The sequence below is a fragment of the Ammospiza caudacuta genome, chromosome 14, assembly GCF_027887145.1.
Source record: "Ammospiza caudacuta isolate bAmmCau1 chromosome 14, bAmmCau1.pri, whole genome shotgun sequence".
Taxonomy (NCBI): Eukaryota; Metazoa; Chordata; class Aves; order Passeriformes; family Passerellidae; genus Ammospiza; species Ammospiza caudacuta.
This window is the reverse complement of record NC_080606.1, coordinates 7983144-7995565: the sequence shown is the minus strand read 5'-3', so window position 1 is coordinate 7995565 and position 12422 is coordinate 7983144. Positions and strand designations below refer to the sequence as shown.

At 47.9% G+C, this 12422-nt stretch overlaps 1 protein-coding gene across 1 annotated transcript in view; it reads right to left on the bottom strand.

Moving 5' to 3' along the window:
• GPR50 (G protein-coupled receptor 50) overlaps window positions 1-12422 on the bottom strand; it is a 43544-nt gene that overhangs the window by 30167 nt on the left and 955 nt on the right.

The window sequence follows — 12422 nt, the reverse complement described above, 5'->3', positions numbered from 1 at the left end:
TATCTCATCCAAACCAGCCTTCTGTCAGCATGAAGCCTTTCTGCCTTCTCCTGTCCCTACAGCCCCCCTCTAAAAGTCCCTCTCGAGTTCTCTTGCAGGCCAGGCCATGGACAGTTTTGTTGACTACCAGGAACTGAAACTCATTTAAAAACAGGGAAGAGAAAAATAGAAGAGTTGATTACAAACCAGGATCATATTCCATGAAAAAGGTGTCAGAGTTTGATCATTTGTCTTCATTCCACATGGGAGGAAAAACTGGTATCTTTACAGATTTGTTAGAAATAATTAAAAGAATCACTTTTAAAGGTAAGAGGAAACTGTAAAAGACTGGTCTGCCAAAGCAATGGAAACTGCCCAGCAGCAGCAACTGGTTTTGTAATGCAACGATCAATCAGGAGAAATCCAACCTCTCCTGGGAAAAATTTATCTCAAAAAGGAAATAACAAATGAGAGAACTGGAGTCAAAATACCAGTAAGGAAGAACAGCTGCTGCCACAGCAAGACTGAAAGAGTCTAGCTCCTTGTAAGCCCTGTTTGTTGCTTCCCCACTCCTCTGTTTCCATATCTGTATAATTTATTCCAAAGCAAATTTATTATTTTAAAGACTCCATGGAGAAGGCTTTGTGTGTGCTAAGGGACACAGTGCTAACTACTTCTTCCTCTTCTCTATTATCAAAGGCTTTGCCTAGTCTGGGATTAGCAAGACTTTTAATTAATGGCTTTGAATGGTACATCCACACTGGAAAGATTTCTCTCATTAGCTAATTAGTCTATTGTCTTAATTAGGCAAGTCAGTTTTACTTCCTCATTGCCTTGCATGGGAAACTCTGGTTTTCTCACCTAGGTTTTCCCTCAAGTCAATTCCTGGCTTCTCTGTGCTCACTTGCTTTTTAGAAGGACTTAGAGCAAGGTGCAGGCAGACAGCATTGCCTCACCTTTCCATGAGAGCCTAGAGCAGGCAGGGAATGTTTTGTTCACTGCAGCTGCTCTGAAAACAGGGCCCCCTCGAGTCCACAGCAAGGTCTTGGGTCATTAGGAACTGGCTCATCAGCATCTGTCAGGAACAAGAGTGCATTGTCTTACAAATTCTCTGTTTTCCTAAGAGGGTAACAGCAGTGCCAGTGGGGTTGGAATGAGATGACCTTTAAAATCCCTTCCAAAACAAAGCATTGTCTAATTCTATCCCTGAAGGGCCTGAAGGCCAGTACATGTGCTGTACAATGCTCCTAACCTGGGTGAGGAGCGACCTGAGGTCAGGCACCTTCCAGCAGGCTGGGTTTGCTGGTCTGCTCTGGGCCCAAATGTATCTCAGCAAGGAGTGCAGGTGGATCCTGTGCAGGAGCTGCAAACCTGTGCCTGGCCAGAGCCAGCAGAGCTCTGCTGCTGCTCCTCCTTGCTCTGACTGCTGGCCATGGCATTAACTCTCAGCAGCCAGGACTGCCTCTTCCAAGGCAGGGATTCACCCACAGCCTCCCACCACAAGTATCCCTCCTGTTCCCATCCACATGCCCCTCCTTCTCCCATCACACCTGAGTTTTTCTGCAATCCTCACACCACACTTCTCTCTTCCCTACAGAAACTCCCACGATGAGCACGGCAGAGGCAGAGTTTGCAATCCACATTGTCATGTCTGACCGTTTTGGTGCCTGTCAGCTCCACCTACTCTTGAAGTGTTTTGTCAGCAAGCTTTCCACTCAGTCCAATTAATTTTGACTAATCACTTTTGGTTAGTAGAAAGACTGTTTAAAACACAAGCCATAATCGCAGAGCTCACCACTGACTTAATGCTCACATCTTAGGTACAGTAGAAAAATATTTTTTTTTTCTTTTTTAGTGTTCCCTTGAAAAAGCCAAGATATAATCTCTGCCTTGACAACATATACTTCTGCATAAAGGCACAGTATACTTCATTCTAGCTTAATTTCTCCCTGCAAAGCAGAGCACTGAAAACTCCAGAGATGCTGCCAATATTTTTGGAAAGGCCAGAAAGAAAACAGGCAGAACTAGTGGTGGAAAGCAGAGGATAGCTAACTCTTCAACTCATCCTCATTTTGGAACACCTCTCCTATGAAGGAAAGGTTGAGATTCTTGGGGGTGTTCAGTCTGGAGAAGGTTCCAGAGAGACTTTACAGCATTTCCTTGTACCTAAAGAGGTCTGTAAGAAAGACGGGGACAGACATTTTACCAAGGGTTGTTGCACTAGGACCAAATGATAATGGGTTTAAATTAAAAGAAGGTAGATTTGGATTAAATATTAGGAAAAAGATTTTTATGATGAGGATAGTGAGCCACTGGTAGGGGCTGCCCAGAGAGGTGGTAGGTGCCCCATTCCTGCAACATTCAAGGCCAGGTTGGACAGAGCTCTGAGTGACCTGATCTGGTTGAAGATGCCCTTGCTCCATGAAGGAGGCCTGGACCAGATGACCTTTAAACATCCCTTTCAATCTAAACCAATCCGTGAATTCCATGATCTTTGCTACTGCTCTTTATTGAGGTGCTGAGATCATACTGACCATTTGTAAATAAGCTAATGGTGCCACACTCAGTAGAGACAGATATTTTCAGTCAGATATTAACAGATACTGCCAGTGTGAGCACAATCTGCCTTCCACTGGAGTCAGAAGAGTGGAGGTGAGAGAGGAGCTTGAGAGAACAGCAGGAATACTAACCTTGGCAACTCCAGACTACTCCAAATGCTACTGGAAACCTCTTCCAGGAATATTCTGTGTTGTCATGACTTTCTTTCAATCTCTGTACCAGGAATTGGAAAGGGTGTTTGCTACACTTGAGGTAAAGCTAATGCACCTCACGCCCACATCTTCATAGCACCACTGGCCAAACTCTGAGTTTCAGCTCTGACCTCCTCCCTTAACACACAGAGAAGCCACAGGAGTGTCCTGGGGTGCTGTAAGGCTGGGCAACTTCACCTGGCTGGGCAATCAGTCACAGAAGTTTGCTGTTATTTGGGCTGGCTCATGTCAGCTCCGCAAAGAAGCCATCAGGCCAGTGTTGAGAGATCACCACCTTCCCAGCACTCCACAAGTGAAACACTTCAGAAAGTTCCAGAGCACCTCAAAGATGAGGAGGGAGGACGTTGACATGTAGAGACTGAAGAATTGTCTCTAGAGGTACTGAGGCTGAAGAACAAACTCAGCTGGGAAAGGTGCGGTGGTAGTGGGAGACTGCCCAGCCATTCAGCCCTGGCTCTGCTCCCTGAGGCACCTCTGGCAGAGCCAACACAGAGATATGACCCAGACAACTTCAGGGAAAAGCTGCAGGTAGGGAATGACACAATGCACAGCCCTTGTCCTCAGACAGCTCGGGGCCAGGCTAATGACACAGGCTATTGTTCTCCCATTCTGTTTAAAAAAGCAATGACTTGTGTGGATGCTGGCCTTGGAGTACGTGCTTGGCAATGCCAGCAGATAAACAGAAAGGATTTCCATGGAATACCACTTCTGAAAGAAACACATTTAAGTTATTTTTGAAATATTATTAAATCCAGTAGTGAATATTTTGAATGTGGTATAATCCATTTTCCTAGAAACCAGCCAAGAAAAACTGACAGCAGCACAAGGGAAGTGCCACCATGCTGCCATCCCTGTCTCACTGCTCCCTCAGGGACACCAGCAGAAGCCTCACACACTCCCTCCTCCATCAGTGTGCCTTAAAAACACAGCTCCCATCAAGCCTGGATCCTTCCTGCTGATCCTGACCCTGCTCCCCTATGAGCCAGGGACCCTCCATTGGCCCATGAAGCCCCAAAGCTGAGTGCTGCCAATGCAAGCCACTAAAAAGGACTGGGCACGGCTATTTCAGCAACCTGCAGGTGGGACTGAGGGCCAAAGAACTGACCCAGTGACATCTGGATGGCTCTTGCCATTGACTGGCCAGCAGATGAAAGCAGGAGAAGCAGGTGGATTGGGTGGGTGCAGAAGAACCACCCCTGAGCAGAGATCAGCATCTCCCAGTCTCCCATAGTTCTACCCTAAAAGCAGAGCCCAAATCCATACCCAGGCACCAGGACTCCAGACTTCTACTCTCTCTTACCTTCTATGTGCTGTTCACTCCACAAACCCTCCTATGCCATGTTTGTATGCAAGTCCAGGGACAGCCTAAGCTGCAGTGGTCACCTAAAGGAACAGCGTCTCCTCCCCTTAGGGACACAGGACAGAAAGTTAGTAACTCTGCACAAGTCACTGGAAAATCCTGGACCACCTGGAGAACATCTCTCCCTTTCCTAAATTGCTCCTTCTGAATCTCCTCACGAGTAGGGCAGAGCCGAGGCCACCAGAGGAGCCCTGTGCCCCATCCTGGCTCATGCTGTGGGCACCCTGGGAGGCTGCTCCCTCCCACCTGGCTGTCAGGCAGCACTCCCTGGGCAGCACAGCCAGGGCTCCATTTCCTAATGCATCCAAATGCCACGCTGCTGTGGATTTCACCCATCCCATTCAGATTCAATTTGATCTATTTTCTACTGCAGTACCTGCAGAAATAAAACTCTCAGCTGAGATCTGAAGGCCACACAACAGGCTAAGAGTAAGATGAAATATGTTAAACTGCATTTAAGTTACAGCTCATAAAGCCCATGGGAACTGCAGGCTGTGTGCCTGCTCAGTACCAGAAAAAGCAGTACCATCAGACTGGGGCTGCGGCAGACAAGACTGTCCTGGGATTGTGGCACAGCCTTCTCCTAAGGACTGTCCTGTCCTCCTCCACCCCTGCTCTCTGCTGTGGGACAGACTTGGAAGGAATTAAACATCCTGCACAGAGAGACAAAAGTAAACAAAAGGCAAACAACAAAATGCAAACAAAATGAAAAAAAAGATAAAAGTATACAAAACCCATCTCTGAAATAATTTCCATTTTATTTATAGGGCATGACATGACAGTTGTCCTTCTAAGCCTTTTAATTAATCACAGGGAACAGTTACTTTGAGCACATATGCCCACCTTCCCTTTTCCTGAAAGATGTTCCAGCTCATATTGAAGGACTGTCTGCAAGGTAATTAATTATTTACCATTATCTACGCCAGTACTTGGCTCTTGAGATTTTTTAGGAACATCAAGTCCTTGGGCAGCAATGCTCTTTGGGGCTGAAAAGAAGAGCCTTTGGTAGAGACAGGGAAGGGCACAGGGCTAGGAGGGATTAAGAAAGGGAGAACAGGAGCTCAACAGTGTGCTGAACACGGGTTGATCTCTTGTCCATAGGGTGGCCAGCTGGGGAGGCAGGGTGTTATTTGACACGATACAAGACACAAATCTGCACAGATCTGCCTAATAATAGGAGTTTTGTTTCAACTAATTTCAACCTGTTACCCATGTGTAACAGAACTTTTGTCAAACACTGCAAAGGCAAATAATCTTCAGTTCAGAAATGCCAGAATTACTGTTCCTAGTGGAAACCTGATTCATTGGTGCATTGGTTTTGCACAGCCTGGTTTTTGGTAGCAGGGGAGTCACAAAGATGGCTCCTGTGAAAAGCTCCTGGAAGCTTCCACCATGTCCAGCAGAGCCAAACTCTGATGGCTCTGAAGATGGACAGGCTGCTGGCCAAAACTGAGCCAATGAGAGAGGCTGGTAATGCCTCTGTGATGACACATTTAAGAATGAAATCAAAACAAAGTCACAGGTTTTGCTTCTAGTCAGAGGAGGAGGTGAGAACATGTGAGGGAAAACAAGATGGAGACACCAAGGTCAGTGGAGAAGGAGGGGGAGGAGGTGCTCCAGGCATGGGAGCTGAGATTGCTCTGCAGCCATGGTGAAACCAGGGCGAAGCAGCTGAGCCCCTGCAGCCTGTGGGGATCCCAGGGGATGCAGAGACCCACCCACAGCCTGTGGGGATCCAGGGGATGCAGAGACCCACCCACAGCCTGTGGGGATCCAGGGGATGCAGAGACTCCCCCACAGCCTGTGGGGATCCAGGGGGATGCAGAGACTCCCCCACAGCCTGTGGGGATCCAGGGGGATGCAGAGACCCACCCACAGCCTGTGGGGATGCAGAGACAGATGCAGAGATCCACCCACAGCCTGTGGGGATCCACAGGGGATGCAGAGATGGATGCAGAGATCCACCCACAGCCTGTGGGGATCCACAGGGGATGCAGAGATGGATGCAGAGATCCACCCACAGCCTGTGGGGATCCACAGGGGATGCAGAGATCCACCCACAGCCACTGGGGATCCACAGGGGATGCAGAGACCCACCCACAGCCCATAGGGGAAGGTGCCCACACCAGAGCAGGTGGATGCCTGGAGGAGGCTGTGATCCAGTGGAAGACCTGATGGAGAAAGAGGGACCCTTCTTCCAGGCTGGAGCAGTCTGTCCTTGGAGGGCTGCACCCCATGGGAAGAGAGAGCCACATCACAGCAGTTTTGGGAGGGCTGCTGCCCATAGGGGAGTTCATGTTGCAGCAGGTGTGGTGCGGCTGCTGCTCATGAAAGTGGACCCACTCTGGAGAAGTTCAAGGAGAACTGTCTCCCGTGGGAGTGACCCCACAGTCTCACAGGGGAAGGGGTCCTCTCCCTGAGCAGCAGCAGAAAATCTCAATGATGAGCTGAACAAACCCCCGAGCCCTGTCTCCCTGCCCTGTCAGTCAGAAGGAGCCAGGGGCTGGGGGGAAGCAGTGTTTTAGGGGTTTGTTTTACTTCTCATTATCCTCCTCTGATCTTGTCAGTAATAAATTCATTTTGCAACCATAAATTGAGCCTGTTTTGTCCTTTAAGTGTTTTTCCTGGTCCTTATGTCACTCACGAAATGTTTGTCAATTATTTTTCCCCCTCTCCACTGCCCAGCTGTAGCAGGGGAGGGTGAGCAAAAGACTCTCGTGGGTGCCTGGCACTGGGCCAGCATCAAACCATGACAATTCCTCTCGAATCATGTATTTATCACTTGACCACATACCATCTGGCTCCCAAACCACTGGTACACCTGAAGTGCATGCTGAGCACTGCTGACTTACTGAATGACTAACAGTGCTTCAGCTCCACTCCCCAGCCACACATCCATGATTTACAGTGCTGTGTTCAAGTCCTGCTCCAACCCCGAGTTTGGAGTGGGAGGACCAAAAATTTCTGCTGGGAGTTACACAGAGTTTCACAAAGGGGCTCCTGAGATCCAGTGTTCCTAAAAATACTCACATCTACATAAAGACTTTTTTCCCTGGAAAAAAAAAATAGAAAAGAAAAAAAAAAAAAACCAAACCCAAATATTGGAAGCTTTGACCTCACAGAGTTGATGGGATGGAATCCCCTTGGGAACCCCAAAGGAGCTACATGAAGGACCAATTTAGAAATATTTCTGAAGCTACTGTGCTACAAAGCAACTTAGGAGCTGCTCATGGCTGAGTGAGCTGCTGCTTCCTCTGGAGCCCTGGGAACACAGCATGGGAGCAGCACAGCATGGGAGCACAAATGCCACTTGGAGCAAGACAGGGCAGGGGCTGAGCCCCCTCCTTGGCACTCTGGACACAGCCCAGGAGGAGCCCAGAGCAGCACTGCTGGAAGGAGGGATGTGCCAGGGCCTGGATGGGAACGCAGCCTGAACGCTCACCAATGCAGGAGCAGATGAAGGTGATGCCATCAGAGACCTCTCCAAATCAGTCTGGCCATGGGGCTGTGCCTGTGGCTCCAACACAGCCCAAACAAATGCCCTGTCTCTGTGTCTCACTGTGCAAGACATCTTCTAGGAAAAGACAGGTCAACACTGTTCTCTACTTTATTACACCTATTACACTCAAAGTTCACACTTCACCTCAATCCAAATTGATTTTCCCACAGGTTTCATCCCACTGTCACTCCTGATTCTCCCACCTCCCTGCCACAGCCAGCAGCCCCATTCCAGCACCCACTGCAATGCAGAGGGCTGCAGCAGAGGGACAGATCCATCCCCCCCTGCCCTCTTGCTCCCAGAGCCCACCATACCCCCAAGAGACCACTCTCAACACTTCTCTGCAGCAGCCCTGCAGCCCAGGCCCTCGCTGTGCCGAGCCCCAGCCCCAGCCAGGCTCCTCTGCAGCCCCAGTGCTGCAGGTACCACTCCCATGGCTGGGGCACAGGGGGAGTCAGCTCGAGATGGCAAACTCACCACCGAGCTCTTGGTGCATCAGTAACAAAGCCAAGAACAACCCCTGGCATGGACAGCGCCCCTCTGGAGCAGAGACATCTGCCAGCAGCTCACCCCTCCGATGCCACAGGTGCCATCCCTGCTGAAGGGCAAGGGGCGCTGGGTGCCACCCTTCCACAGCAGAGGGAGTGCCAGCAACCTTGTGACAGTTTAACCAACACACAGGCTGCTCCCCTCTGCAGAGCCCCCCAGAAAGCCCAGCCACCTGCAGCAGGGCCCCCTCACTTCAGGGCCATGGGCTGGGTGCACCAGCAGCACTGGTAGGAGTTTGCTGTAGACAAGTGAATCAGTGCAACAGATGAGCAGCTCCTGAAGCATCTACCCACAGTGTACAGCAAGAAGAGATGGAATTTCAGGCTTATGGCAGATGCTGGAGGGTTTGTGGTGCTAAAAAAAATTTAAAAAAAATAAATCTCAACACCTACATATAATAGATAGCTTTCTAGGACAAGGAAATCCTGCAGTAGCTGGAAGAAAACCAATCACAGTTCCCAACTACATTTGAGGTAAGGAAACAGAACATGGTCCAAAACAACATCTCCTAAAGGTCAGTTTCACAAAACTAAAAAGAACCAGACACAAAAATAACTGAGAGAAAACATCTAAATATAAGTAAGTGTGACAATACTTATTGAAGGATGTTTAAAGATGCCTTAGTAGAGCCCTCTTTCCCACCAAGAAAAGCAACAGTATATTTTTTAGAAAATATTTGGTTTAAAATAGAAATTAAGACAAGAGCCAAATTTAAAAAAAGTAAAAAATTTAAATCTACTATAAAATTAGAGCCAATTTTATATAATTCAACACATTTTATAAAGAAAGCTAAAGGATATTAAAAAAACAGAGGCAATAGTTCTATCAGGAAAAAAGCAACAATCTATCAATACATTAGGCTTGATGCTAAAAAAGTACAGTGAAAGTATCCTGATATAGATGATACAGAAAGTACAAGTATTACGTTTTATCTTTGCAAATAAGGATGACTTAAATCTCAGCTATAACAAAATTCTCTGAGAAGCAAGTTGGGAAGATCCCCAGCACCATCTGCCAACCATCCTCACATCTGTAACGAGAAAACCTGGACTCAGAGCCTATGAAGGAGCTCACCCAAATTCCTAACATTGACTTCAAAAAAAAAAAACAAACCAGAAGCCTGTCCCAGGCCAGCCAGGAAGTTCCAGAGGTCTTGGGATAATAAATAAAAAGCCCTGCTCAAGCAAACAAAAACTTAGCCCAGTGCCAGCGTTTCCAGAGGGCAAATGGCTGACCCGGGCAGTGCAGGCTGGTCACCCTGCCCGTGCTCAGGGATGGAAACACAACTCCTGTTAGTCAACACAGTTTTCTGGCTGCAGAGCTTGTCAAACAGATCTAGGATTTCTTCTGAGAGTTTGCATTTGGCTGACAAAGGTAACTGTTGACATAATACATCCAGATTTGTATGTGACGCCCGACTTTGGCTGGGGTGACAGTTCAAGAACAAAATCCCCTCGCTATGCAAACAGCCCTGTATAGTGTATATCCAAAGGATTAAAAGCCAGTGACCTCATTAGAGTTGTACCTGCTCTGCCTGCCCCTAGAGAGGGTTTGGATCCCTAGAAATGACATTCCCAAGAGCAAAAAGGGCCTGTGAGGCAGCAGAAATTGCTCTCTGCACACAATGCTCCAGGCAGCACTGCTGGGAGACATGGGTTTCCAGGGAATGCATGTTTGGGCTCTGTGCCTGAGTTTGCAGCGAGTTCAGAAGAACTAGAGGAGGGTATTGCCAGAGCCTCTGCCTAGGGAGCAGGCTAGCTCATTGAAAAATATTGGCTGGTTTTAGAGCTGATTTTCACACTTGTAAAGCTGGCCAGAGGCAGAATGGAAAGCTGTAAACTCAGCCATGCCAGCAGCCCTCGGCGGGTCCTGATCCCGCACATGCCCCATTGTACACAGCTCACTACCATTGTTTGTTACTTGGGTCCCAATCTGTGCTCAGCACTCTGGGCACCTCCCAGTAACAACACTGGGCACATCAACTTACCTTACACCTTCCCAGATGGAAAGACAAGCAGTGTGATTTCTCTGGAAAGAGCAAGTTCTTCCCAACGCCCCCAGTGTCCAGAGCAATAGAAGGCTGATCAGGTTTGTCAAAGTTTTCAGCTGCCAAAAAACTTCACCCCTCCCACAGAAACATAGAGACATCTTTCCTGTGAGAGGAGCAGGGTTATTCCTCACACCCTTCACCCTCAATCATGTCACTGCCCTGCACTGTGGACATACAGACCAAAGCCTGGAGCTTTTTTGAACCTCTCGGACCACACAAATATCTCCAAGTGTCCAGGTAACCCTGGATGTAGGAGAGCCCAACACCAGACATTGCCCAGCATGACTGACTGAAGAGCCAGCTGTGGATGTGAGCTGTCTACCACAGAGCACACCTGGGGCTTTCAGTGAATCCCAGTTTCTTCTGCCCACAGGCACCACTCACCTCCTTCTCTTTGTTCAGTTCCAGGCAAATGCTGATGTGAGGTGCTGCCCAACAGTCACACTCCTGTGGCTATGTGCCATTGCAGCTGTGGGCAGTGCTGAAGTGACAAGGGATAAGTTCTTCAAAAGCATCCAGGGTAACAGACCAAAAACCCCACCTCACAAGAGTGACACCCACCACAGCTCCTGAAGCAGCGCCAGTTACACATCCCAGCCTGAACCCAGCTTATCCTGACAATACAGTTTTAGCTCCAGTGGATGACCTTGCATGAGCTTGCTCCAGAAACAGAAGACTTGGTCCTTCCAGGATTTGGCAGGAGCTGACACAGCCATCACAGGTGCCCTTTTCATTTATTGAACTGGCTTAGGCTGTATTCGCACATGAGCAGATAAACTCTTTGTCCAAAAGACTTCAATCTGGCTGCTGGGCTCCAGATGAGCCCCTCTCATTCACGTGGCTGCTCACATGTCAGGAGGAGCATGAACTGAGCTGAGATCCCTGACTTTTTGTCCTGCATCCAGGGAGGCTGGCAGACTGCTTACATCCCAACACAGAGATATGCAGGACTGCCTGAATACCCTAAGCACATATGATCTTTTTAGCAACACAAGATGACAACACTCAGATGCAGGTTAGACATTTTACTTTACTGAATCACCACCACCACTGGCCTGACCACCTCACCCCCTGCTGCTGAACCCCTTTGCGATTTAGCACAGGAATTCCCAGTTTAGGCTGTGACTGAAGCAGGAACAGTGCTCAGGTGAACAAAACAGGATGGGTCTTGGGACTTGCCACAGCTTCAAAGTCTGTCACACTGAATTCCCCACTAGTCACACTCACGTTCTGTCTGCAACAAGAGCCACGTCCCCTCAGATCAGGAAGGTTAGCACTGTTTGCACTTGTGTTGACTTTATTCCTACACGCCGACAGCTCGTACAGAGAGCGGACAACAGGCTACTGACAAGGACTAAGATCTGGAAAATATCTCCGTGATCACTTCAACACAAAGCTGTTCTTTTTCACTTTCACGGGAGCTTTAACCCCACTCACAGTGGAGGAAGTCTCAAAACATGAAATGCATTCAAGTGATCAAGAAATCGAAAAGTAATAAAAGCTGTTAATAGCTTCAAATCTGCTGGCAGCCAGATAACACAAACAGCTAGTTATCTTGGGAGAAGGGCAGGGTGCTTTTCTTCCCCAGAACCACCGATTACTGGCTTGCAGCACCCACATTTTAAAGCAAAGCTGAAGAGAAGAGCTTTTCCAGCTACACTGCAGTTTCTCATAAACCCAGCACAGCCTGTCTGTGTAGCTATGGGCAGCGTTTTATGTACCAGTTAAAAAGCAACTCACTATTCAGGGTCACTGCATTCAGTGCCTGCCCAAGCCAATGGCCATTTCTGTGCTTTCTTTCATTAATAAATCAATCAAATGCTAGAGGCACTGGAGTGAAATTGTCCTCTCAGCCTTATCTATCCGGTACTTTTACTGAACCTTGCTGAGTTACTGCTTATTTACAGGAGACTGAGAGGGACAGTGAGACATCAGCATCTCAAAATACTTGCAACTTGCACATCGTAAACACCACAGATATTTCATTAAAGCCACTTTACAAGCTATAAAACTGAAGGTCATTTTATGTCTCTCTCTATAAAAGCAGACAGTGATATAGCTCTCAGTAAAACATACTCTACGGTTCAATATAAGCAGCACTACACAGACTACTTCAAACTCCTTACAGAGCAACTTATATCCAGGATAAGTTCTCTGTTAATACAGATATCCAGTATTTCTTTGCTAAAATAACAAGACTTTGAAAGAAAGAAA